At 47.3% G+C, this 27,150-nt stretch overlaps 1 long non-coding RNA gene across 1 annotated transcript in view; it reads right to left on the reverse strand.

Annotated features, from left to right (window-relative positions):
- Positions 1–7,833: 7,833 nt before the first annotated feature.
- Positions 7,834–27,150, reverse strand: part of LOC144767390 (uncharacterized) — a 195,157-nt gene continuing 175,840 nt past the window's right edge. The window contains exon 3 of the long non-coding RNA XR_013598186.1: positions 7,834–7,960. This is a non-coding gene — a long non-coding RNA (uncharacterized LOC144767390). The remainder of the gene's footprint in view (positions 7,961–27,150) is intronic.

Genomic DNA, 27,150 nt, shown 5'->3' on the forward strand with positions numbered 1-27,150 from the left:
ACTACCCATCCGCCGAAGCTACAGAGGAGGCCGTTCCTTCTCCTACCTCGCCACTAAGTCCTGGAATGGCCTTACCCCACCTCCGACATCCCCCTCTCTTGCAGAATTTAGGAAGTGACTAAAGACTTAGGGGCCCATTACGATGTCGGGCAGATTGCCTCCACTAGGCTGGCGGTAGCCAGGTAAGCCAGCCTGGGGGAGGCAATCCGCCCGACATCCACAATAGTTCCCCCCCCGCCATATTAGTATGGCGGGGGGGACCTCGGCGGACGGAAAGACCGTCCGCTGCTTTTCTGCCACAGTCGCCTTGCGGCCGGGGCAGAAAAGGAATAATATGGTGGCGGTGTCTATCAGACACCGCCAGCCATATTATGATGGACATTTTTTAATGCCTTTCCGTGGTGGCAATGCTGCCACGGAAAGGCATGCAGAGAATCCCTGTGGGGCCCGTTGCGGGCCCCCCCGGGACTCCAGGGTGGTAGGGGGTGCACATGGGATGGGGGGGTACCTATGGTACCCCCCAGCAGTTCCATGGAAGTGCACAGCATGCTTTCCTGCCATTGTGGCAGGCGGTGCTGAGTGCACCGCCCGCCACAATGGTAGGAATGTGGGATGCGCCCGCTACTGTGGCGGGCGCATCCTAATGCTGGTGATGGGACCCCCGCCCTTACGGCGGCCGGTCCCTGTTACTACGAGGATGGCGGGAGGGCAAAGTCCGTCTGCTATCCTAATGACCCCCTTAGCTTCTCAACTGAGCCCAGCAACCTAGCACCTGGATACCCTTGTGGGTGAAGAGCTGCACTTTACAAAAAGAAATGGACTGAGTGATTCTCTCCTACTGATCACTGCACTGTATGCTGCCAGCACCACACTTGTGCTGTTTTACTCTAGTGAAAGGCAGTAGCCTCCACCTGTATGAAGATAGGTCTTTGGGCACTCCTCCGGTCCAACAAGACCACAATCTATGAAACAGGCCTATGTCATGGTGCATGTTTGCCTATGACAACAAAAATCAGCAACGTGATTCATACAACAGAACAGTTGGGCACTCAGGGCAGAGGTACATGTCTTTTATAATGTAGAGGCTTTTCTATCCCAACAGGGTTACTTTACCCCAAACTAAGGGGCAGATTTACAAGTCCCATACGCCACTTTTGCACCGCCGTTGCGTCACTTCTATGATGCAGCGGCTGCGTAAAGCTAGCACCATGCTGCGACGGATTTACAACGTGGCGTATCTCGGGAGATGCGTCACTTTGTAAAGCCCTACGCCACATGAAACCTGCGTCAGGGTGGGCGTTCCGGCACAGGAACACCTAAGAAAAGTGCCTGAGTGAAATCTACAAAGGCTTAAGGCTTGACGCACCACATTGTGTATGGGCAAGCCATGAGCATTGCTGGAGTTGTGGCACGCTTGCGCCACCCTTCCGACGTGAGATGCGTCACGCATCTGTTTATCCTTGCGCCATGATGCGCCACATTTTAAATGCGGCGCATCTGTGGTGGCACGAGGGTAAACTTGCATGACACATCTTATCTGGCGCATCTCTGCTGAGTTGCGGGGATGCGCCAGTCATCATAAATCTGCCCCTAAATTAGCAAGCCGGGTTACAAAAAATAAATCACATCGTTTTTTCAGGCAATTACTCAGACTATTTTAACCTTCTACTTATTGCACCAAAATATTATTGTATTGCACTACCCTTCATTAGATTTTAGAAGCAAGGGGTAGCCCAACAGAAGAGGATACAGGCCTGGATGAAAAGAAGGATCATTACCTATTTAGAATTGCAAATATCTGAACGGATTCCCTATCTATGATTGTTGTTCATCTGCTCGCAGCTCCTCCGGTGCCCGGAGAGCTGCGCCTTCTTTGCAATCTCTCAATAACACAATAACATTTTGTTCTGAAAAAAAAAAGAATTGCAAATATCTGAGAAAATAAAAACTATTTGCTAGACACATATATAACATGCCTCACCACCTCCCATAGAGATCCTCCTTGAGTCAGTCGGACTCCCTTCATACACTATGGCGCTGGTATGCACACAATTTACAGGGCTGGTTTTAGCGCCCTGTCAACAAATGTTAAAAAATGATTGATCAGATTACTCTAAATAGCTTTACATTAAAAATGGGATTTACGTTACCAAAATTTTTATTTCTGTATAGTGCAACCTATTAAACAATTAAACTAACACATTATTTCACACTCTTGTAGGACCAGATTCTATATCATGCAGCATATCACATAGGGCCTGGTACTCTACTTACTTTGCTCTGTATTGGATTAAGGAAGGAGCTTGAAATTATAGTGACCATTACCAACTTTTCTGGATGGCACTTCACACCAGGTTATAACGTTGGGCACATAAGATCTAGCACCCCTCTAGCCTACCGCCAGTCTGTGAGATACCTAGTAATAGCATTATAAAACACAGTACCACCGGCAATCACCGATTATTTTTTGAGTTGCTGGCCTCCAGATCCAAGCCCCGACGGTGGATGTCACTCGAAGTGCTAGACATTGAAGGTCTTTTTTTCAGGGAAATTCTGAAATTGGCAGTTGCCACAAGGTTTCGGACAAACAGCAGTGACATAATGGGCAACGTTATGAGGGGCTGCACTAGGAGGAGCAGATTCAATGGCATTCAGCCTATGCACCATTGTATGCAAACTTTGTCCCCAAGGAAATGAGCAATGTCAAAAAAAGTGATAGGAAGGCTGGCCTGCCTCACTTGATTGGTCACAAACAGACTGTATTTTTTAATAGCTTAATAGATTGTCACTTCTCATATCCACTGGAACCAAGCTACACCTGACTAACGAGCCACAATCAGGGCAAAATTGGTCTTGGGTTGCTTGTGTTCTGATTTAGAAAGAATCTGGCCTGGCAGTTCAGGCTGGACTGTCCCTGATGGATCTGGATCAGGACTAATTTGCATAAGGCTGGGTGCAGCCAGAGTCACATATTGTTGTGCAAGATAACGATGGGTTGGGGTGCTACTCTGATTGTTTAGGAGCAACTCCTCCACTATGGCGGAGGAGCGTCGCACCCACTGCTTTTAAGCAGTGCATGGCGTACGTACTAGAAATATAAAATGATAATAACTTTGTGTTATTATCATTTAATACTTCCTGTTGTTTTGCGGGCAGGTGTGTTACCGGGGCTGCTCTGCTCTCCAAACCAAGAAGCCGCTGGTGTATGTGCGCTTTTATAAATAATTTTAAATTCAAATTCAAATTAGTAGAGGAGTGGTTTGCCTACTCCTGAGTGCACAATGACTGTTTGGTCGCCCTCTCGTACCACCCAAACTAGTCATGCGCACTTTACCCTTCTCGATGCAGGCTGTATTGCAGCCTGCATGGAGAACATGCCCACCCCTCCAGCCCCTGGTTGAGCGCTGCGTCACAGCGCTCAGACCAATCACAACCCTGTATTGCAGCGTTGTGATTGGCTTAGGGCAGGGAGCCTGGCTGCCTGCTTCCTGTTCCTGGATTCGGAGGCAGGGGAGCAGGAGCAGAGACGCGGAACCTGGCAGAAAGGTATGTTTATTTATTTCCTCCCACCCTCAGGCATGACCCCCATTTGACCCCCACCCCCGCAAACCAGCGTGTTCACTCCAGCCACCACTGGCCAGTGGTTAGACGTATTTCAAGCATTCCACCCATCTTTTGTGCGTTTTATTTTTCGTAAAGTGCTCAGTTTCAGACTTTACAACTGGGAAGATGACAAGGGTGGCAAATGCATTTTTTGGTGAGATCTGTGTGTAATCTCTGGTTACAGATTTGAGTCATAAAAAGGCTCAGAGGGTTATTGTGTCTGCAGCAGTTATTGTGAACTGCATGTACCATTTTGGTCGTCTACTTCTATTATATGCAGGGCCACTGGAATTATGCGATTCTGCACATGCAGCTTTTTTTGCATGGTTATGGATTTACCACATTTGCCACATAATCCATAATCTGCTGCATAATCTGCAGATTTTACCAAAGACAAATAATTCTAGCTCAAACAGAACAAAAATAACTAAAAACACTGCAACATGTGTTTGTGTGCAATAGAAGGTCCTTCACACAGTTACCTAACCAGCTTCTTATTTCTGCATTTAGTTGTTAAACTGATATTAATGCGGTGAAGTTTTTGCCCAGACAGAATTACCATGTGTACAAATGATTAAAAAAGGAATTAATACTATCACAAAAATGTGTTGCATTATGTCGCATAATTTGGCTTTTCTTGCTCCATAATTCATTCCACCCTGCTGCATATTTTGGTGCTGCCCTGGCCTATAATTCCAGTGGCCCTGATTATATGTGAAATGGTTACTTTGATTAATGCAGAGGTCGGTGTTTCACTGGTCAATCCAGTAGGACAGCTGTGTTTAAACTGCAAGGCATGGTTTTGAAATCTTGAACATATTAACTCTGTTAGAAATGGGTATCTCTAGTTGGCAGAGGTAGGAACCTTTGTCCAAATAGGGACCCTTGCTTCTAGTCAGGGTAAGGGGGATGCACACTTTAGATAACCCTTGCTCACCCCCTGGGTAGCTTAGCATGAGCAGACAGACTTATCCCAAAGGCAATCTTGTAAAGTATTTGTACTCAAAACACACAGTAATATAGTGATAACACCACAAAGGGACACCATACCAGTTTAGAAAAATACAGGATCTGTAGCTAAATTCAAAAAGACCAAAACAACAAAAATCCAAAACACATATAATAAGAATATGATTTGCAAAAAGGTTTCAAACAACTTGGACAATAGAAAACTATGGATGCATGATTTCTCTCAAAGTACCTGTAGTTGTGACAAAATTCACAAGGCCAAACAACCGTAGAGATGGGAAACATCGATAAACAGAGAGATGCGTCAGTTCCTGAGACCATGGGGAGGCGATGCAACAGTTCTGCTGCACACAGGAGAAGTTAAGCATTGAATACAGTCTGTAGGGGGAAGTGATGCATCGATTCCAAGATGGTTTTGGTCCGCGGGTGAGGCGTCGGGAAAACGTGCCGCACAGGTACAGAGCAGGGCAATTTGGGATGCAGCGGCGATTGATGCGGCTGCGTTGAGCAGCGCTGCATCAGATTCTTCAGCCGTGATCTCTCAATGCGGCGGTTCTAGCAGCAGCGATAGGCACTCCGTCAGTATCGGCAGCGGCGCAACGATGCGTGTAGATTCTTCTCGCACAGCGGTGCTGCGTTGAAAAAACAGCCGCAAGAAGAGCGTTGCAACAATTTTCTTGTAGTTGCATTGTTTTTCCAGCTCCCAACAGCAAAAACAACCTCACAGGCACCCCTTGGCAGGTCATAACTCCCAGAAAGGTAGTTCATAGGGGCTGGGGGTGAAGTCTTTGTGTCCCTGAGACTTCAGAACAGGAGGCAAGCTCTACTCAAACCCTTGGAGATATTCCTCAAGCAGGAGGGCACAGCACACAGCAAATTCCTTATCCTTTCCTTAGCAGAAACAGCTTCTGCAGGCCAATCCCACACAGCACACAATAAATGGGCAGTACTCCTCCAGTTTCTCCAACTCTTCTCCTTGGCAAAGGTTCCTCTTTATTATCGAAGTAGTCTAAAGTCCTGGGGTTTTAGGTCTAATACTCATACCCCAAAATGTCTTTGTTCTGTTTGTGCAATTGTCTCTGAGCCCAGTCCAACCCAGTTCTGTCCTCACTGGTGCAGCATGACCACAGGAGGTGGAAACAGCATTATGCAAGGGAGACAGGCACCATTCAGGTGCAAGGAAATCTCCACCCACTACTCTAAATTCAGCCAAGGTCTATTCAGCCCAGCTCTCAGTTGTCCAGGAAGGATCAGGCACACCTCAACCCCCCTGCCCCCCTGTGGCTATCAGCAGTGAATGCACATCCACAGACCCTGTCACTCCAAAACCAGTCAGTACACAAACAGGCAGAGGCACATAGAATGGTTAAACAAGAAAATGCCTACTTTCTAAAAGTAAAAACAACAATTGATAGACAGAATGCAGAACAATGTCATACATTCACCCCAGTACAGAGATCTGGGCCTAAATCCATCGTTTGTTTGCACTCCACACCACCCCAGGTCAGACATGGCCATATGCAAATCAGCCTTGACCCTGTGCCTCATGGGAACAGTACAGCTCGAACTGCCAAGCCATGTCTTTCCTGGACTGGAATCAAGCATCCAAGGACCGGTTTCTGGCTATCAGCCGTCATCAGCCTGGATAGCTTGTCTCCAGTGGTGTGGAGAGCATGGGACTCACGTCTGAGCATACCCATCCCACTCGGGGTGACAAATGCAAAAACAACAATTGATGGACAGAATTCAGAACAATGTCATACATTCACCCCAGTACAGAGATCTGGGCCTAAATCCATCGTTTTTTTGCACTCCACACCACCCCAGGTCAGACATGGCCATATGCAAATCAGCCTTGACCCTGTGGCTCATGGGAACAGTCCAGCCCGAATTGCCAAGCCATGTCTTTCCTGGACTGGAATCAAGCATCCAAGGGCCGGTTTCTGGCTATCAGCCGTCATCAGCCTGGATAGCTTGACTCCAGTGGTGTGGAGAGCATGGGATTCACGTCTGAGCATACCCATCCCACTCGGGTGACAAATGCAAAAACAACAATTGATGGACAGAATGCAGAACAATGTCATACATTCATCCCAGGACAGAGATCTGGGCCTAAATCCATCGTTTTTTTGCACTCCACATCACCCCAGGTCAGACATGGCCATATGCAAATCAGCCTTGACCCAGTGCCTCATGGGAACAGTCCAGCCCGAACTGCCAAGCCATGTCTTTCCTGGACTGGAATCAAGCATCCAAGGACCGGTTTCTGGCTATCAGCCGTCATCAGCCTGGTTAGCTTGACTCCAGTGGTGTGGAAAGCATGGGACTCACGTCTGAGCATACCCATCCCACTCGGGGTGACAAATGCAAAAACAACAATTGATGGACAGAATGCAGAACAATGTCATACATTCACCCCAGTACAGAGATCTGGGCCTAAATCCATTGTTTTTTTCTCTCCACACCACCCCAGGTCAGACATGGCCATATGCAAATCATCCTTGACCCTGTGCCTCATGGGAACAGTCCAGCCCGAACTGCCAAGCCATGTCTTTCCTGGACTGGAATCAAGCATCCAAGGGCCGGTTTCTGGCTATCAGCCGTCATCAGCCTGGATAGCTTGACTCCAGTGGTGTGGAGAGCATGGGACTCACGTCTGAGCATACCCATCCCACTCGGGGTGACAAATGCAAAAACAACAATTGATGGACAGAATGCAGAACAATGTCATACATTCACCCCAGTACAGAGATCTGGGCCTAAATCCATCGTTTTTTTGCACTCCACACCACCCCAGGTCAGAAATGGCCATATGCAAATCAGCCTTGACCCTGCGCCTCATGGGAACAGTCCAGTCCGAACTGCCAAGCCATGTCTTTCCTGGACTGGAATAAAGCATCCAAGGACCGGTTTCTGGCTATCAGCCGTCATCAGCCTTGATAGCTTGACTCCAGTGGTGTGGAGAACATGGGACTCATGTCTGAGCATACCCATTCCACTCGGGGTGACAAATGCAAAAACAACATTTGTGTCTACTTTCTAAAAGTGACAAAGCCTGGGCAAGTGTATCGCGCTCCTCGCTGTTGCACTGCCAGAAATGGGATTCATTCCCCACATGTATCCAATTCATCTTGGTACTCATGAAATAATTCATTGAAACCTTTTTTCTCTTTTCCCAATTTTCAACTTGTCCTTGTTCAACTTAATTCATCACCAAGGAGACGGTAAGATTACATCTGCACTTTTTATTCAACTTTTTTTCCACCGACTGTATGCCTATTCGGGCTTCGTACACCGGCTCGTTAATTACAGATGCATCAAATGGAGTAGACAAAATGCTTCCACACCCAATGCATTTCGTGCCATCTGGGATCTTCATCAGGGGTTTCTATAACAGAGTAAAGAAAACATTTTAACTGACCGATACTACAAAGCAAAATGACGAAACATTAATAGTGCCATGAACATGAGTGAAATAACCTAACCCATGACCTCCCCAATTACAAAAAAAAATGTCTCGTGTTGAATCGCTTGCCCCAACTATCACCTCAAAACACTTGACCACCCCCTGCTTCCCATTCGTGTACCCCAAACTGAACAACATCCCACCTTCAAAACCTCACATGAATAACTTTTAACCTCCCTTGTGCATTCACTGCCTGTATTCTTTAATCAGCCCATTACCTTTAAAACGCTGCAATTAGCTGCCTCTCATGATATCCTCCACCACTATCATACCATCAATTCGATCTACCCATCATGCTTAAATACCCCCAACCTGTAATGGATTTCCTCCGATGTTGTAGGGCTAATGAACACGCCCTCTCTCTCAGAACTCCAGTTCGCATAATGCTCCAAACCACCCCACCTTACGTAACCAAAAAATGTTGATACTTTCTAAAAGTGGCCTTTTCAAACACACAATTTAACACATCTTTACTAAAAGGTGTGTTATTAAATTCTGAGTTCAGAGAGCCTCAACTTTATTCCTCTATCTTGTCCCAATGGGAAGTTATACTTGTAAGATGTTACAAAGCATTTCCCATTCTATCCTATGCTATTGGGGAAGATAGCCTTTCAATAGCCTTTCAATAGTGAAAAACAAAATTGGCAGTATTTCACTATTAGAACATGACACACACACCAGTACATGTCCTACCTTTCACATACACTGCACCCTGTCCAAGGGTAGGGGCGTAACACAGGCTCCCGCAGCCCCTGCGGTGCAGGGGGTCCTTGAGATGCAAGGCACCCCTCACTACAGTACTCAAGCCTGAGAGCTCTGCATTAAATCTGGAGCAGGGGCCCCTAAGTGTACTTTGCAGGGGGCCCGGCTCAACATTTGTTACACCACTGCCCAAGGGGGTACCTTGGGCCTACCATAGGGGTGCCTTATATGTAGGAAAAGGGGAAGGTTAGGGCCTGGCAAGTGGGTGCATTTGCCAAGTCGTCATGGCAGGTAACAAACTCTGCAGTGGCAGGTCTGAGATACCTTTTCAGGCCTACTCATGTGGGTGGCACAATCAGTGCTGCAGGCCCACTAGTAGCATGTGATTTACAGGCCCTGGCACACTTCAGTGCATTTTATTAGGGACTTACCAGTAAATCAAATATGCCAATTAGGGAGCACCAATTGTCATTCTAATATACACAGGGAGCACTTGCAATTTGACAGTGATCAGCAGCGGCAAAATGCCCAAAGCATCTAAGCCAGCAAAAACTACATCCAGCACAGCATCAAGAATACAGGAGGTAGAGGTAAAAAATCAGGGGAGACCAGGCGAAAGATGCCAAGTCTAACAAACTCGATCTTATGTTGTTGTAAGATTGATAAAATGAGATCTCCAGAGTAGTAACAAATGCTTACTAATTTCCACCAATAATCTTTTTGGATTGTGTGCTATAGCAATAGCTACTGTTGTAATTAGACACAAAGACGCATCTAACATTTTACAGAGCACAACTGTCTCGACTAGGCACACAGCTTGTCACAAAAATGCAGTGGTCATTTAATTTGTGGTAACTTGTGTCCTGTCACCTGGAACCTTATTCTGGCTCAGTAATAGCTGCCAGAACCACTAGGGTCTTATTTATAAATTCTTGCAGTTTTATAAAGTGGGAACTCAACCTAAGGCTTTAGAGCGCTTTAAAAGTCACCAGTCACTTTACACAAGGTCCGATTGGTTTCCCAAAAAAATTCTTCTCTGTTCTCCAAGCACAGTTAGACTGTGTCAGTAGAAGGAACACATATATTTCTCTTCCTTTCATTCTCAAAGAGAGTACCGTCTTCCCTTAACTTACTGTTTTTTTAATGAAGTTCCTCTTGTATCAGATTGTTACGGTTGACAGTAACTTAGGTTCAAATGGCACAAAGAAGCGATATAAATGCTGTGCCTGATATGCACAATGTGTAACCAGGAATCCTGTGGTTCAAATCCCAGCTTCCATGCCTGACCAAATTGGATCATCTTAGTGAAATCACTTTACTTTCAGGGGCCAGATTACAAGTAATGCAGATCTATGTCTGAGGATACCAGGTGGCCAGAAATAATTTTTTTGGTTGGTATTACGGCACATACATTTTAGTTATACAACTTTATACCCAAGGAATGGGAAATAAAGATTCAGAATCCTTTTTTTCCTGGGTAAAATTCCTTGAGGAATTCCCAATTCCGTGGGGAGTAACGCTCCAGCTCACAGCCTGCTCTTAGCTCTTACGTGGAAAACAAAGGGTGAGATAAAATGGCTTAATTTGGGCGATAGGGAGGTCTAAGAGTGAATGGGAGAATGAGTCCTGGGGGTAGCTTTCATAGTCACTCGAAGCAGATTGGGGGGGGAGGTGCTCCAGCACCCACGGCATCACCATTTTTTTGTTCATAATGAACAATAAAGATGCCATTAAATTTTGTTTACATCTTTACACGTTCTGGTGCTTTTATAGACAAAAGTCAGATGTCACAAATTGAGGTTCCGGTTTACTTTTATTTTTCTAGGTGCAAAGTTAGAAGATTTTTTAAGGTGAACTATTTGACAAGGTTGGTGGGATACCGAGTGTGTGAAAAGGAAGGTTATAAGGTGTCAGTTTTGTTCTACCGTACAACATATGTAAATACCTATAAATGAACTGTACAGATATTTCAAAATGTATCAGCAGATAGTAAAGCAGAAATAAAACACATTTTTTAAATTCTGAAGTGTGATGAAAACAAATATTTTAACAGAATGAATCAGATCAGCGCCAAAATGCACCAACTACAGACCACACCCGTACCACTCTCCTGCTGAATAGGCACTGCTCATTTGCTACACTTATTCTTCGTGTGAGGCCTGGATTTTTTACAGTCCCTATGACTTCAGTGAAGTAACATTTAGGCCACACTGACATACTGAGAATTGTTCGACTGCCACTGGGAGTATGAACTGCTTTATTTGTCCCATAGAGGGGATCAAGCTGTGGCTGCACTCACAGACCAAACTTAAAGCGATTTTACTAGCTGGCTCTTTTCACTGGTAAAAGTGGGTCTGATGCTCCGGCACCCTGGCAATCCGGGTGAAATGCCCCATGGCCATGGGGATACTGCTCTGTCTAACTTGTAATCGGCCCCAATTTGTCCTATGTCCTTTATCCTCATGTTCGAGAGCACTTGGAAGTAATTCACTTCAGGGTGTTTCCTAAGCAGAAGTATCCCTTGGATAGGCTTTTATAGACTACACCGTTGCTCCCTCTACAACAACGTGTATTGGCACATGACGGCTGATGAATATCACTCGGGGTAATATTCATTGGAATGGAGGCACAGGGCAGCGCAGCAAGTTATCTTGCTGTGCTGCCCTGTACTACTGTTACCTTGCTTTGCTGCCTTGAGCCACATAGAAAGGACAGGAATACACAGTATTAATCCAAAATGGTGTATTCCTGTCCTTTCCTCATGCACTGGTGCCATTTCTGCAGCCTAACGCCGATGGAGGCACCCTTGCACCATGATACAAGGGTGCCTGTGTTGTAGGCAGCATTGGTTTCCTGCACAAAACCAATCCATAAAGGAGTTTTCCTCTTTCCTCTGCTGCACAATGCAGCCCACAGAGAAAGAGGAAAAAGCAGGAGAAATAAAGATTTTTCTCCTCATTACACCTCCCCAGGGGCGTAAGATTTTTGATGCATTCCCAGCTTCACAAGTCCTTGTCAAATTGGGAGTGCTTAAAAAAAAGGCATGGGAGTTGCATGGGAACGCCCACCACAACGCCCATGGTGCACCTCCCTTGCACAGAGTAAGACAATTTCAGCGATTTGCGCTGTGTTGCCTTCCTCCAGATTTATGAAGCCATTCAATGCCACACAATGTGGCTTTGAGTGGCTTCACAAATCTGACTTCGAGGCTTGCTTGGTGCTGGCATGTCACAAGCCGCTCTTAAATATGCCTCTAAGTGTGCAAGGCTGTGATCGAAAATACTAAACCGAAACATTCCCAAATGTTCAAGAAAAGAGATACACTGAGAGAACTGACTCTCTCTTCGTGAGGACTTTTCAGCACGTGACAAATCTGTGAAAACTTCAGCATCGAGTCTGTGGTATCTTTCAACCAGGCATGAATGGATGAGACAGTCAGTCGTTACACTGCAGTAAAAAAGGGCCTAGAAGTCAAGCAATGTGCATACTGTGCCATAAAATATCGCATTCATCGAATGCAAACGCAGTGGATGTCGCTGGAAGAGCGGTGTTTACACTGAGCATCTGCATTACGCTCCATCCATCAGGGTCACACTAGCGCCTGTCAGGAGAGCACCCTATCGGGCCGCACCCGCTGGCAGCGCCACAATGGGCCGCCATGACAGGCTTCGCTTTTACACGCGACCCCACACATGGACAAGCCCAGATAAGAGGCCTCGTCACAGGTGGGCTGGAAGTATCCCGAATTACTACAAAAAGGCGGGGCCGCGAGAATCAGGCAGGGATGAAGTTGAGTCTTGCCTCACCGAGCCCATCATCGGAATGACACATTTGGATTTTTCGCACATTTAAGCAGCCAACATATCCCTGTGAAACAGTGGGAGAAAACATACAGGAATTGGCTTGGAAAGACCGATTTCTGTGTGTTATTCCCTCAAAATAAGTAATCCACCATATTTTCATGCCCCCAGAATTGCAAGAGCCCCTGGTAATTGTAATTCCAAAGCGTACAAATAAGAGACGTTTTAACAGGCCACTCATAATCTCTGCCAAGGATGTGAGCCTGGTCTCAAGCACACTGTGGCACAAATCTATCGCGCTCAATGAAGACTAATGTTCTATCAGAGGACTAGGAACGTCTTTTCCTATCATAAGAGAACAAAAGTGCGGTTAAAATAGAGTACATTAGTAACAATCCAAAGTGCTTTATAGAGATGTAACGCCTAACACAATCCAGGTTTAAACTTTGGAACCACATCACAACTTGATTCAAGTTCAAGGTGTCAACTTTAAAAGCAAATGCGTCTTGGGTTACTGAATGGTTTCTGACCCGATTATCAGTCAATGACAAGTTGAATAAAATATCTCTAGGTGCCATCGAAGTGTAGTATAATAGACTATTGGAGTTCAGGGTAGCTCATTCGGCTTATCTTCTGTTACAGGGGATGGGGGAAAAAGTCCTGACGAGTCTATCAACCTGGACACGCAAAGTTTGTGGAGAAAATGAAATTTGAGGCAAGGCAATGCAGGGTTTTGGGGTGGCATTCGGCCCCTGGGATTTCACAACTGTTATCTCAAAATTGTCAAATTGCGTTATGAGTTTTTTGGTGTCATGTGAGGTCTACGGGATCCAGCAGACTTGCTGGTTAGGGTCTGGGCTGTTAGGGACACTTCAAGGTCTACAACCTTGGAAAACACTGGTCACATTCAAAAAGGATTTCTCACATAGGTCTTGGCATGTCCTGGGCACTCTTTCAAGTAGTTATGGAGAGGCAGGGGTGAAGTAAAATGGGGTACAAACCAGGCCAGTACAGGGGAGGATCCAAAGAGGCCTATAACACTGGATGAATCTTTGGCACCTCAAAGGTTGTTAGGGAGCCCCAATTGTCTGTGGAGACCTTCCCTTCCATGCACAGGTTCAATATCTTGTGGGACAGAGATAGAGAGTGAAGTGGGACAGGAAGGGGGCTACCATGGCTTCCATGCATTCTGCAACACACGTAGCAAGAGGAAAAACATCTGGGATTGTTTTTGTGCAGGAAGGTGTCCCTTCCTACACACAAACAATCCTGTCACCAATGCAGGCACCCTTACACCTTAGTACAAAGGTACCTGATTTGTCGCTAGGCTGCACTGTGTGCCAGTGCAGGGAGAGAGCAGGAAGGCATCATATCTTAGTAGATAAGGTGCATTATTGCCCACTTGGTGAGGTCCAGCGCAGCAAGTTGTCTTGCTCCTTTGCGCTGCATCATACCTTCGTAAATCTTGCCCTAGATTTGGTGGTTCCAGAAGCTGCTTCTGAGCCAGAACCAGGTTCCAGGCTGCAGGCTGGTTCCATAACTTGTCCCATCAGTGTCAGAGTGCAGGATGTGGTCAGTGAGATGTGCATTCAGCCTGTTCTGTGCTGTGTGCAGCAGCACCCTATTGGACAGCACAGTCCAGATTAAATTGTTAACGTCCTAGACAATTACAAATTTGCTAACATTCATGACAAGAATTTTCAATTCTACTAAGGACATTTCTTTACTGAATTCCACAGCAGCTAATAGTAAACCAGTAAGAAAAAACACAGAATGGATCACATGACAATCATAGAGTAGCCCCTATAAAAGGTCCAGCCACAAGCACAGTGTCCTATTTCTTTTGCGAACCATTGAACAGTTAAGTCCATGAACAACCTGCTCCCAAAGAACAGCATAAGGCAGGGAACCTCCTCTTGACTAATCAACCTGAAGCCCAACGGGGCTATCTTCTGATCCGGGACTTGACCCAACAAACTCAGAAACGTTGTGTAGACATGAAACCTTCACCTCTGCTTAGACTTTGAAGCATCACTTGTTATCAATTCCTTAAAGGAAAGAAGAGAAACACCTGTATTATCATTCCATAACCCCTTGAACAACATATCAGCAGAAAACAGGGGTGGGCGTAAAAAACACATAAATAGTCACAGTATAAATATATATACCTTCATCAACCAAAACACTGTTAACATAACGCCTGGGTGGGATAATCCTCGCCTCCGTGTCCTTAATAGAATTAAAAATTCTTGTCACGAATGTTAGCAAATTTTGTATTCTATGTCAGAACCGGAGGCTCCAGTTATGCTTGTTCAAAGCTTAGACACCACCACAGAGGCAACAGCGATATTTGGTTTTTATAATAAAAGGCTTTAAATGTACTCTCTGTAGACCAGTCAGCTGCATTCATAATGTCTGACAAGCTGACTCCAGCTGAAAAAGCCTTGGACTCCATAGCTCCCGAGCTGAATTGGCCCCAAATTTAGAAATATCAATACCCACTTCGCTCATGAGCCAACGCATCCATCGTGACAAGGTGGCTGGAGTCACTGGGTGAAAGGGTTTCTGAAGAGCAATTAATAACTGAACCTGCATACCTGCATGGAATTTGGCAGTACTTTATTCGTAATCCTTTACACATTGGATGACACACAGTTTAGGATTATTGGGAAAAGCTGGGTAGGAGACTTAAGAGGTATTACACTTGGAGGCAGATTTACAATAACTGGCGCATCCCTGCATATCAGCAGGGATGCACCAGTTATTGTGCGTCATGGCTGCGCCACTATGAATGCCCGGCATTTACAATGCAGCGCACCATGGGGCAAAAATGGACAGATGCGTGACGCATCTGCTGCCGTAAAGGCGGCACATTGCTGGAGTTGCGTCACAAGCGCGATGCAGCTTCAGCAAGGCTCAGGGATGCCCTATCCTGAAAATGCTGCGTCAATCCTTACGCCTGCTTCAAGCAGGTGCAGGGTTTTGACGCAGCATTGCCCTAAAAGTGACTGAGTGAAATTTTGTAGATTTCAATCAGCCACTTTTAGGAGGCGTTCCTGCGCCGGAATGCCCCCTTTCCCCCCGCTGCACCGGAACGCCTACATGTTGCGCAGGGCTTTACAATGTGATACATCTCCCAGATGCGCCACGTTGTAAATACAACGCAGCATGGCGCTGGCTTTGCATCGCCGCTGCGTCACAAAAGTGACGCAACGGCGGCGTACAAGAGGCACAAGGGGCTTGTCAATCTGCCCCATAAGTCCTCCGAGATATATTGAATGACACTCCTTCCGGGGAAAATCTATGCCCCTCTAAGTCATGGGCTCGAACATCTGATACTCTCTTACATGAAACCAGACAGAGTAACATAGTGAGCTTGGTGGATAACTGCTTACGACACAGATATTTATTGAAGGGCCATGCCTCTAGAAATTTCAGTACAAAAGGGGGTGGGGGGTGGTGATGGACGGAGCATCTGAACCAATCAAACACTCACACCCAGTCAAAAGATCTGGGTTTGATCCATCACCGTTCTTAAGCCCACTCTGCCACCCCAGTTCAGACATGGCTATATGCAAATCAGTCTGACCCTGTGCCTCATGGGAACAGTCCACCCGAACTGCCAAGCCATGCCTTCCCTGGACCGGAAACAAGCTTCCGAGGACCGGTTTCTGGCATTACAGCCGTCTTCAGCCCGGCTTGCTTGAATCCAGTGGCAAAGTGAGCAAGGGACTCACGTCTGAGCATACCCTGCCACACTTATGGCAGCCAAAGCGGTACAAAAGGGGGTGGTGATGGACGGAGAAATTTCAGGGCAATAGAAACATTCCACAACTGGGAATACTTTGGACACAGGGTTTAACCATCCGAACTCCTCTAAGCAGTTTACACACCAATGGATGCTCACCAAGTGGTTTCACAAAGCACAGGTAAAGAAAGAGAGACTCAGAATTTTCGATTTTTAGAAAGTGCACATAGCATCATATATCTTTAGGAGCACATTTTATGAGACAGTTAAAGCAGCACTGTAGGCATAGAATGCGATGGCAACCCAAGGGGGCTTTGTGCACTAGGTGATAGTGAAGCAAAGAGTGACGGCGCAAGTGACAGGTGGTTGAACACAGCGAATGATGCAAGGTGACACAGTGACGATACAGTACATACAAGAGCAATGGTTCTTCTTCAGTAGATGGTTCATTGATATTTGATTGAGAACCAAGGTAGGTGGGGCGCCATGAGTCGCGCAATATTGGGGGTTGCCGGAGTTTTGATCCTATCTAGTGAGGATCTTCATCAGGACCGTGTTGCCCGCTTTGGTCAGTGCTGTAGAGGGAGGAAAGGACAAATAAGGGATCGGGAAGGAGGCGAGGGATGCATTGCGATCTCGAGGCCGGTGTGGGCAAGGAGGGAGGTCCATGGCAGATGTGAACACATGGGGAGGTGGGCTTGTTGGACCGAATGGTGGGGAGGCCTGACCGGGGTGGGGGGGAAGGAGGGGTCGGGGGTAGGGCTAGAGGGGTGGCCAGCCAGGACATGGCACTTGTGTGAGAAGTACACATGTTAAGTGGATGTCCAGGGGCTACACAAGTTACAGAGGCCCAGAAATTAGTCTGTGAGGTAGGGGGTAGGGTGTGAACATCTGGCACATGGGGGTGCTTGTGCAGTGTTGTGAGGCAAGGTCAAAGGGGCAACTGGATGTGAGCGCTGGCGCCAGGCTAGGGGGAGATATATGCAGCGTTTGAAGGCAAGGTCTAGTGGGGCAACAGGGTGTGCACACTAGCGCTAGGCGTGGGGGATGCTTGAGCAGCGAGTTTGGAGGGACAGTTGGGTGTGCGTGCTGGCACCAGAGGTAGGAGAAGCCGCTGGTTGGAGGGAAGCGTTAACGTGATGGTGAAATGACTGTCGCAGGTCCGGTTGTGGTACGGTTTAGGGGCGAAAACCGGGAGTGCAAATTGAGACATGAATAAGGTGTGGTGGAGGCGGTATGGACTAGAGCGGCACGTGGGCAAAACAAACCTTACCGGGAAGTGTGCTGGCCGGTAAATAGAAGAAGGTCCAGAAGTGCGGCGAGCTGGGGAAACCAATCCCGCATGGCGGAAGGGATCCGTTCGTCAGCGTGGACTCGTTAGAGTCCCGGGTGGAATCCTAGGCGGTAGAAAAAGGGTGAAGAGGAAGGTCACGGGGATCTGTGATGAAAGGGCGGGGTGTTTTAGGGGGTAGGGAAATGGTAGACGTTCGGGGAACCGACATAGGTGCGCGGCAAGTAAAACTTACGGGACGAATGAGAAATAGGCGTAGACACGGAGCCCCGTGCTACCCTGGGAAACATCTAGTTGTGGTGAAGTGATTTGGAGAAGCAGTGTCAGATTTACTTGGTCCACTGCCTGGGTCCGGAAAGGTACCTGGAAAGAAGAGAGGAAGCGAGGGAAGGCTGGTTGAAAGGAGGAGGGGACACACTGACTGGGGGGCGGGCCGCACGATGTGCATGTGCTTACCGAAGGGAGCGCGGTCAGCCGTCAAAGTCGTGCCCGGGGAATATGTTCCTTATAGGACACAGGAAATTCTGATTTCTGCATGCAGCACCGTGTTTGGTTTGATGGCGCCCTTCCCCACAGTTTAACGGCGATTAGATTAGGCCCTTTGTACATTCCAGGTGCTTCGTGGCCTGTTTTGGCTGGATTTACCCCATATCCTCGTGCGGAGACAGTCCCCGTTGCTGAGTTGAGGCCCCTATATACCTCCGCAATTGGAGTTATTAGGGCCTTAGTTCAATATATTACCCGCAATTTCTAGGGCGGGGCCCCTGGCGTTGCGGCGATCCCAGCGGGTTGAAGCTTAGTCCCGTCATGGTTAATGCGGTTATGGGCAAGCACCCCCAGGATAAGGATGATATGCCTTTCTGGCTTGCCGAGAAATTTGACTAGCTGGAAGCGGTTTTTCCTAATTCGAGTCCTGTAGAAAAACACAGAATTACAATTAGTTTGCCCAAGGACTTGGTACTGGAAGCCGGTGACTGCGAGTCGTGGGGAAGAATCTCTGCGGCAGTGTACACGAGTTGCTTCGGCACTCCGTCAATGGCTGTCCTGCAGACGGTCATCAAACGCGTTCAAGATGACACGGACCTGAAGTTGCGGTTGAATTGGGAATGAGACTTGTTGGCTCATTTGATGTAGTTTCCGATCTCGTCCTTTCCAATATAAAGGGAGATGTGGTGAACTTCCAAGTGTCTAATGCCTTGCGCGAGGTCCCCGATGCCGATCAACCCCGTCAGTTACCAAGAATTATTACGGCGGCTTATAAGACCATAGGCCGTAATAGTTTAGGTGTCAAGCCCTTTTCTGCTTAAGATAAAAAACAAACTCAGGGACCAAAGTCTGAAAAAGACGATCAGCCGAAAGCCCCAAAGTAAAATTGGAACAAAAACAAAAAACCATGTAAACAACAACAGAAACAGGAGTCCCGTCACGCATCACCTGTGCCTGCGTCTACTGAGCGCTCTTATGAGTTGTGCGACAGCACTACGATTAAGTCACCTGATCGATTTCATGTTCCTGATCAACATTCTCCTCGTTATTTACAGGACACCTCAGCCTCATCGTCTGGTGGTGGAGGTGGCGGCAGAGGAAGGGGTGGCCAGCAGAGTCGCGACCAGCCCCGCCAGAAAGACGGAAAAGGCAAGCAGGACGATTCTTCACAGAAAAGACCTCAGTTTCAGAAAAAGAAAGTTGACGCTTTAACAGTGAGATATGTCACAGATAGTGAGAAGGCAGCTTCGGAATCAGACGTGGGCGCTAACGCTGTTGGACAGTGCGGCGGAGAGTACCATAGTGCGAGAGGCCCTGCGTCCACTACTGAAGGTGACAGCGACTGACAAATTTGTTGTTGTTGAGACAGCTGATACTAGAGTAGCTCCCCCTGATAGGTAATTTGAAATCGGCCTTATAATTGAAGGTGACGTACAACGTACCATAAAAGGGGTATTTTGGGAAAATCTTACAACTACATATGGCATTTTGTTAGCGGAGGCTGACTGGCCCCCACCTTTTGTTCTCGCAGCTCCGAGAGGGGAGTAGGTAAACCTGCCCAGTTTCTCGCACACAGTGTCAAAGGAGCATGCGCTGAATCTTGCAGAAGAGTGGGCTAAGGCCCTTGGGCATGCTTTGTACAGTACTCACTGTGGTTGGGATAAATTCTCCCCCCAACATGAGATTCCCTTGCGGTCTATGCCACAGCCTCAACCTCAATATCCCATGCGGCGTGAAGCGAAATCTTCAGTCTCAGAAATCCTTGAACAAATGGAATATCAAGGTGTGATTGAAACTTGCGTGTCTCCGATGAATAACCCTCTTTTTACTGTGACCAAACCTGATGGTTCTTACCGTTTGGTATTGGATTACCGGCATCTAAACTCGCATTGCCGTACCTGTGCAGTACAGAATACCCACGGCGTGAACGGCCAGCAAACCGTACGTGATTTGCTACCTGAACCTGAAACTGTTCCCGAGCTTGTTTGGATTTCCTGTTCGTTGTTCGTTCAGCGGCTGCTGAACGCTTGAGCGTCTTCAAGGTCGTTGCGCGTCTCGGCTGAGATACGCAAGGAGCAGTGACCTTTTGAAGTATTGTAGGCAGAGGGTGCCTGCCGTTTGTGCCCAGGACTTGCTTGTGTTGCAGGATAAACACGAGGCTTTTGTTGGTGTATCCAGACTTCGGATGCATGCATTTCTGGCGGCTGCTGGAAATAAATCTGTCAGACCTGTGAGAGAACGGAATCCCAGCGTTTTTGGGTGAACCCTTTGGATTGTGGAACTGGGAGTTAACTGCAGTTCGTGAGTACTCGTGTTCTGGGATGAGAGGTGTAAATACCTTAGTTACAATTATCCGGATAAACATTTCCTTTTGCTTGTGAACTTGACTGTTAGTGGTTGGAACTGTTACCGACTTTAAGAGAAAAAGACTTGTCTTTCCCTCAGCGGATTGGAGGAGTTAAAAAACAACTTGTTTCAGCCTGGGATTACTACTGGAACTAATCATTTTTGTACAACATTGGGAATGAACTAAGGGGATATTTTTTGAATTCAATACGGGAAGGCTGGAAGGTATGCCTGGTTCTGAAGAGTCTTGATTGTTGGGGTGTGGTGTGAGACCTTGTGAATTGATGGTCTCTTCGGTTTCTGTATTGCAGAAGTGGATGTGAGGGTAAGAGGCTATTATCCGACACCTGCCACGAAAGAGGAGGAGAGCAGTCTACAGTTAGTTGAAAGTGGTAGGTGTGGTTTTTAGCGAGAATTGAATGAGCGTAGTTAGTGATTTCTTGTATGCACTCTTATTTGTGTTCTTCTTTTCTCGTTTCAGCCTCCCTTCCCGTTCCAGTCCCTTCCCTACCTTTTCCCTCGCCTGATTTCCTTTATGCTCTGTGTATTAAATACATTCAGAGTATAGGGCAATCTGGAGGTGGACCCCATTTGAGCATCCCCTGATCCTGAGGAAGTGAAGTCGTGACAGAATCACGTACCCAAGTATATATTCCTCCTGGTCAGCGGTGTTTAAAAAATGGCCACCATGGATGATGTGCTTCATGCCTTGGGCTTAGTCCAGCAAGAGCTGGAGGCGTCCAGGGCTGAAACGGCGGCGTTGAAAGAGCGCCTAGATAGACAAGGGAGAAATCCTTTTGATGCTACAGCTGGCAGTTCACCCATACAAGTCACAGTATCCCCTCCTGTACCGTTAGCTAGTCCTGAGCGGTATGCTGGCGATCCCACTAAGATACAGACATTTTTGACGCAGATAGCGTTACATTTCTCATGCCGTCCTGCCTCTTTTCCCACTAACATATCCAGAGTAGCCTTTGCGATTTCCTACCTGACTGGGGATGCAGCTAGTTGGGCGGTGCCCTTGGTACGCAACGATGACCCTTTGTTGACAGACTGGGATGATTTCCGTAAAGAATTTGAAAGGGTCTTTGATAGGCGCGCCACTACTTTAAGCGCCGATAGAGAATTGTTGGGGTTGCGACAGGGCAAGAAAGAACTTGTGTCTTACATGACTGCTTTCAATCGGTTAGTGGCGGAAACGTCATGGCCCGAAGAAAAGAGGATGGCTCTGTATTATCAGGGACTTAATGAGGGTATCAAGGATGTGTTAGCGCAGATAGATCCTCAGCCCACTACTTGTACGGCCCTGATAAACCTCACTTTGAGATTAGACCATCGCATGTCAGAAAGGGGAGGGGAGCGTAGAAAGGTTGATAGAACAGGAGGCGGTTTGGAAACGGTAGGACGCCCCGGACCGAAAGATGTGGGTCCTGAGCCTATGGAGATAGGAGCTGTTAGACCTCCTTTAACTAAGGCTGAGAGGGAGAGCAGAAGGGCGCAAGGCCTCTGTATGTATTGCGGCAAAAAAGGGCATTTTGTTAGGGAATGCACCATGAGGCCTAAGAAGAGTACTCTTTTTGTTCCCGGTAAAAGAATAGCGGTAACGAAGGCCACTGATGCTCCTGTAAGTCACGATGGTACAGATAAGCTGCCAGTCCTTCCGTCCTCTCCTGAGTGGAAAATCCCCTCGTTGGAGGTGTCTACCTGTAAGAAGACGGAATCACATATAGTGTTGTCCATGTGGTTGTGCACCACCCAGAGTAATTTCCGGGTGTCGACAATGATCGATTCCGGTGCCACTGGGAATTTTGTAGACCAGGGTTTAGTGGACAGACTAGGGTTGGTGAGAGTGCCCACTCTGGCACCTGAGGCAGTTTTGGCTGTGGTTGGCACACCGCTGAAATCTGGACCTATTGTAGCTCATACTGAGGAACTGGAACTTGTTATGCCTGGGGGGACCAAGGATCATAGGGAACGGATTGTGTTGAACATTATTGCAGCTCCTCAATATGAATTGATTTTGGGCATGCCGTGGTTGTGTCAACACAACCCATCCATGGACTGGAAGAATAAATCACTAGAGTTTGAGTCTGAGTGGTGTATGGATCATTGTTTGCAGTCTCCGCTTTCGCATGTTTTCTCTCTGGCCCAGGTGTTTACCGCCGCTACTGCAGCGGAAAAAGTGGTTGAATTGCCTCCTGCATATGCTGGATATCTTGATGTGTTCAGTGAGGTCAAGGCAGAAGGCCTTCCCCCGCATAGGGCATATGACTGCCGGATCGATTTGGTGGAGGGAGCAGTGGTGCCGTCTTGTAGGGTGTATGCTTTATCAGTTTCAGAAACAACCCATTTGAAGTCCTACTTGGAGCATTTCTGTTCGATAGGGTTTATCCGTCCCTCGCGTTCTCCTGCTGCATCGCCGCTTTTCTTCATATCAAAAGCAAATGGTGAATTACGGGCTTGCATAGACTATAGACAGCTCAACAAAGTAACCATCCGTAATCGATACCCGCTTCCACTCATTCCTGTTCTGTTGGATCAGGTCCGGTGGGCGGTTATTTACACCCGACTGGATCTGAGAGGCGCATACCATTTGGTCCGGATTAGGGCCGGGGATGAGTGGAAGACAGCGTTCAAAACTTGTTTTGGACTCTACGAGTATTTGGTTATGCCGTTTGGGTTGTGCAATGCCCCGGCGGCCTTCCAATTCTTTCTAAATGATATCATGAAGGAGTATCTGGACAGGTTCGTTGTCATATGTATTGACGATTTGTTGATATATTCTGAGTCCCCAGCACAGCATGTTAGCCATGTACTCCTAATACTGAAGAAGCTACAGGAAAACAGCTTGTATTGCAAATTGAGCAAGTGCGAGTTTGGCGTGAGTGAGGTGGAGTTCTTGGGGGTGATTCTTAACCCGAGAGGTTTCAGTATGGCGGAGAGAAAGGTATTGGCGGTCCTGGAGTGGCCAGTGCCTGGAAGTGTGAAAGATGTCCAGTGCTTCCTGGGGTTTTCAAATTATTACAGAAGGTTCATCCCTCACTTTTCGCAACTTGCTTCTCCAATCACTCGCTTGTTGCGGAAAGGAGTTTCCTTTTGCTGGACTCAGGAGGCTTCAGAAGCGTTTATACAACTTAAACTGGCGTTTAGCACTGCTCCGATTCTGACGCACCCCCAGATGGATGTGCCCTTCATAGTGGAAGCGGATGCGTCTGAGGGGGCAATTGGTGCGGTACTCTCTCAGAGAGACAAACAAACTGGTCAAATGCATCCTGTTGCCTTCTTGTCAAAAAAGCTCAATTCTGCTGAAGCAAATTACACCATTGCTGAAAAGGAGCTTTTGGCAGTGAAGAAGGCGTTTCAGGAATGGAGGCATTACCTGTGGGGGGGACTCCATCCAGTGACTGTATATTCTGACCACCGTAACCTCCAGTTCCTTAAGACTGCTCGTCATTTGTCTCAACGCCAGATGCGTTGGATGCTCTTCTTTGCGGAGTATGATTTTACAATCACTTTTCGCCCGGGAGTAGACAACCGAAAGGCAGATTCCCTCTCCAGGCAGTCGGACCCTGAGGGACAACCAAAATCAGATCCACGGCCCATTCTTTCTCCGGAGGTAGTGTTGTGTTCCATCCAGGTTGAGCAATTCATGGAAATGGTGGCTACGCATCGGACACTGGAGCAATGGAAGAAGTGGCCTGCTGTCGACATCCATCGTTCTCTCAAACATGGTCTGCCTATGGTACATAATCGTCTGTTCCTTCCTGTCCACGCGCTTCGGCTAATGGCATTTAATTGGTGCCACAACGCCTTGGTGGCAGGGCATCGGGGACAACAAAAGACTGTTCATGCATTGAGACGTCACTTCTGGTGGGAAGGCATGGTGAAAGACGTGCATACGTGGGTGAACCAATGCGAGACGTGTGCAAGAGCGAAGAATGTCCAATCAAAGGCTTCGGGTCTGCTTATGCCACTTCCGACTCCTTCCCGGCCATGGCAAGTCATCAGTATGGATTTCGTGTTGGGTTTGCCTTTGGATGCAGGTAGCAATGCCATCCTGGTGGTTGTGGACAGCTTTACGAAAATGGGTCATTTCATCCCCTGTAAAAACCTCCCAACAGCCTCCCAAACCGCTCAGCTGCTGTTGACCCAGGTGGTTCGTCTCCACGGTCTGCCTCAGGTCATCATATCGGACAGGGGTCGACAGTTCGTTGCCAGGTTTTGGCGTACCTGGTGCAAAGCCTTGAATATATCTGCTGCCCTATCAACAAGTTTTCATCCGCAGTCCGATGGACAGACTGAGAGGTTGAACCAAACCTTAAAGAAATATCTGCGTTGCTACGCAGACGAAGCGGCTGACTCATGGGTTTCCCTGTTGTGGCTAGCGGAACTGTCTTACAACAACGCTTGGCATTGTTCCACTGGTGAGTCTCCTTTTCGTGCCAATACAGGGTTTCATGCGGATGTTTTGCCTGTGACGATTCCTAGGGATGTGATGAACCATCCCACGGTAGCTGGCCAAGTGAAAGCTCTTCTGAAAATACACCGGAAGGTACAGACTCATCTGGAGAAGGCCATAGAGTCGTATAAGTCATGGGAAGACAAGCATCGGAAGGAAGGGCCGGTGTATCAGGTGGGGGACCGAGTGTGGCTGTCAACTAAGAACATACGTTTCCGACTCCGGAGTGTTTTCCATCCTCGGTTCATCGGGCCTTATACAGTGCTGCATCAAGTCAATCCTGTGGCGTATAAACTGAAGCTCCCGGCATCGTTGCGGATCCATCCTGTCTTCCATTGTAGTCTGTTGAAGCCAGCCCGATCGGCACGCAGGAAGACGGTGCCTCTGGTCCTCCGTGATGGGAATTTGGAGTACGAGGTCCGTCGGATTGTGGATTCCCGGTTTCGGATGGGACGCCTGTGGTTTCTTGTCTCGTGGAAAGGGTATACTGCGGAGGACAATTCTTGGGAGCCGAGCTCGGGGGTCCATGCCCCTCTTGCGGTTCGCAGGTTTTATGCCCGTCACCCGGAGAAGCCTGACGCTAGGAGGCGCTAGGGAGAGGGACATATTGTCATGAACTGCCTCGGGCCACGTGAAGCGCCTGCATGAGGTTGCTGAACTTTGATGTGCAGAACAATATAGCGCTTGTTAGGGACTACAAGTCCCATAATGCCTATGAGAGGGAGGAGCTAGTTGTTTACTTAGGCGGCCGTGAACGGCCAGCAAACCGTACGTGATTTGCTACCTGAACCTGAGACTGTTCCCGAGCTTGTTTGGATTTCCTGTTCGTTGTTCGTTCAGCGGCTGCTGAACGCTTGAGCGTCTTCAAGGTCGTTGCGCGTCTTGGCTGAGATACGCAAGGAGCAGTGACCTTTTGAAGTATTGTAGGCAGAGGGTGCCTGCCGTTTGTGCCCAGGACTTGCTTGTGTTGCAGGATAAACACGAGGCTTTTGTTGGTGTATCCAGACTTCGGATGCACGCATTTCTGGCAGCTGCTGGAAATAAATCTGTCAGACCTGTGAGAGAACGGAATCCCAGCGTTTTTGGGTGAACCCTTTGGATTGTGGAACTGGGAGTTAACTGCAGTTCGTGAGTACTCGTGTTCTGGGATGAGAGGTGTAAATACCTTAGTTACAATTATCCGGATAAACATTTCCTTTTGCTTGTGAACTTGACTGTTAGTGGTTGGAACTGTTACCGACTTTAAGAGAAAAAGACTTGTCTTTCCCTCAGCGGATTGGAGGAGTTAAAAAACAACTTGTTTCAGCCTGGGATTACTACTGGAACTAATCATTTTTGTACAACATTGGGAATGAACTAAGGGGATATTTTTTGAATTCAATACGGGAAGGCTGGAAGGTATGCCTGGTTCTGAAGAGTCTTGATTGTTGGGGTGTGGTGTGAGACCTTGTGAATTGATGGTCTCTTAGGTTTCTGTATTGCAGAAGTGGATGTGAGGGTAAGAGGCTATTATCCGACACCTGCCACGAAAGAGGAGGAGAGCAGTCTACAGTTAGTTGAAAGTGGTAGGTGTGGTTTTTAGCGAGAATTGAATGAGCGTAGTTAGTGATTTCTTGTATGCACTCTTATTTGTGTTCTTCTTTTCTCGTTTCAGCCTCCCTTCCCGTTCCAGTCCCTTCCCTACCTTTTCCCTCGCCTGATTTCCTTTATGCTCTGTGTATTAACTACATTCAGAGTATAGGGCAATCTGGAGGTGGACCCCATTTGAGCATCCCCTGATCCTGAGGAAGTGAAGTCGTGACAGTAGAGGCTTTATTTTCAGATTTGAAATATTATGCTGCTTTTGATGCTGAGGATTTATACTTAGATTCAGCTAATTATGGTTATTTGTTCTGTTATCAAGAATATGGCAATCACTACCTGCACAAGGCAAACACAAGGAGGAATATAGTTAATTACACGCAATGGGAACATTGCCCCGCTCCTATGGAAGGCAGTTCAAATTCTCTTTTAAAGAGATTCACTTATTTTACTGATTTCAATTAGTCGAATCCTAATGCATTTTATTTTAAGATGACCAAAAAGTCCTCTTCCAAAGTTAGACTGACCCATACAAAATCACTGTATTCCTAGTCCTTTCTTGACCAATTTGTTATTGGGGGCTATGAACTGTGGAAAGATACTATTGATCTTAAATCTGTTTGGGGTTCTAAAAGTTGGCAAGTGCAAGGCACAGAGGCTTTGCATCGTGCATGTCTCATCTCGAACCACATGTTGTTT

This window comes from Lissotriton helveticus, chromosome 7 (genome assembly GCF_964261635.1).
Source record: "Lissotriton helveticus chromosome 7, aLisHel1.1, whole genome shotgun sequence".
NCBI lineage: Eukaryota > Metazoa > Chordata > Amphibia > Caudata > Salamandridae > Lissotriton > Lissotriton helveticus.